This window comes from Dasypus novemcinctus, chromosome 15 (assembly GCF_030445035.2).
Source record: "Dasypus novemcinctus isolate mDasNov1 chromosome 15, mDasNov1.1.hap2, whole genome shotgun sequence".
Lineage (NCBI taxonomy): Eukaryota > Metazoa > Chordata > Mammalia > Cingulata > Dasypodidae > Dasypus > Dasypus novemcinctus.
In genome coordinates this window covers 104,609,199-104,610,719 of record NC_080687.1, presented here as the reverse complement: position 1 = coordinate 104,610,719, position 1,521 = coordinate 104,609,199, and the positions used below count along the sequence as shown (strand labels likewise).

General features: G+C 52.7%; 1 pseudogene; it reads right to left on the bottom strand.

Moving 5' to 3' along the window:
- Positions 1-340: 340 nt before the first annotated feature.
- Positions 341-1,080, bottom strand: LOC101413419 (14-3-3 protein gamma-like; annotated as a pseudogene).
- Between the last annotated feature and the right edge of the window lie 441 nt (positions 1,081-1,521).

Genomic DNA, 1,521 nt, shown 5'->3' with positions numbered 1-1,521 from the left:
AGCTAAAACAGATGAGATAGAAAGTACCGAAAACTTAAGAGCATATGTACAAAAAAATCCTTACTGGAACCACAGAACTTAGTGAATGAGGGCCATTCCATTTAAGTTAAAGACAGTTCCATGTGCATTCATCTACAGAACAGTCCATATGCCAGTGTGAGGCTGCTATTCCAATACCAGCATAGCTAGCCTGACTTTCCACTAGTGGTATTTTGGCATAAATGTCAAAGAGGCAATCAAAGACAGGACAGGTCATGGGTTTCTCCCTAGGAAGGTCACCCCTCCTTTTCCCTCCCCCACCGGACCCCCATCAGCATGTGCAGCCAGTCCACCTGGGGGCCTTAGTTGTTGCCTTCTTCACCATCGTCGTCTTGCTGAGCGCTTGTCCAGAGCGTGAGGTTGTCACGGAGAAGCTGCATGATGAGAGTGGAGTCCTTGTAGGAGTCCTCATTGAGCGTGTTGAGCTCGGCAATGGCATCATCAAAAGCAGTCTTGGCCAAGTGGCAGGCTTGCTCTGGGGCATTCTGGATCTCATAGTAGAAAATGGAATAATTGAGAGCAAGGCCTAATCTAATGGGTGAGTAGGCTGCATGTGCTCCTTGCTGATCTCATGGGCCTCGCTATAGGCCTTCTCAGGGGACTCCACAACCATCGCCCTTTTCTCTCCTGTGGCTACTTTGCCAGGTAGCGGTAATAGCACCCTTTCATCTTCAGGTAACACACTTTACTCTCATACTGGGTCTCGCTGCAATTCTTGATCAGGTAGTTATCCAGCAGGCTCAGCACGTCCTGACATACTGCTTCCAATGCCTTCTCTATTTTCTCACGGTAAGCATGAACCATCTCTATCTTCTCATTACCATCTGCAGAGGTCTTCTGCTCACTGCTACTGATGACCCTCCAGGAAGAACGGCGTGCCCCAACAACATTCCTGTAAGCCACAGAGAGAAGGTTTCTTTCTTCATTGGACAGGGGCTCATTCAGCTCTGTCACATTCTTCACGGCCATGGCTGTGTGGTCATAGCGCTCTGCCTGCTCAGCCAGCTGGGCTTCCTGCACCAGCTGCTCATGGCCCACCATCTTCACAGGCTGGTTGGGCTGCACGAGGAGACCAGGGTGGCCTGAAGTGCATGGAGGGTGGCTATGGCACGGTGGGAGCCCGTGTGCCAGAGGGACCAACCCAGGAAGTGACCGGCTCTGGCGGTGGTGACACCGAGGCTGCTGCTCAAGCTGTGACAGTGGGACTGGGCGCGAGGCAGCTCAGTGTCAGGACACCTTTGAGCAGAAATTGGAGGCCCCTGAGTAATTCATTCAGCACATGTTCATGGAGCATGCCAGTCCAGCAGCCCCACCTGGAACCTGGCTCTGAATGTCTGGAATGGGAGGGGTCTGAGGGGCCATCTGCTCCAGGACCCTCACCTGTTGCTCAGCATCTCCAGGCAGCCACTCCCTCTTTCCTATCCCTCCTCCTGTTGCCTGACAGACCCTGCCCCCAAGGGCCTGTATATCATCCCAGTAGAA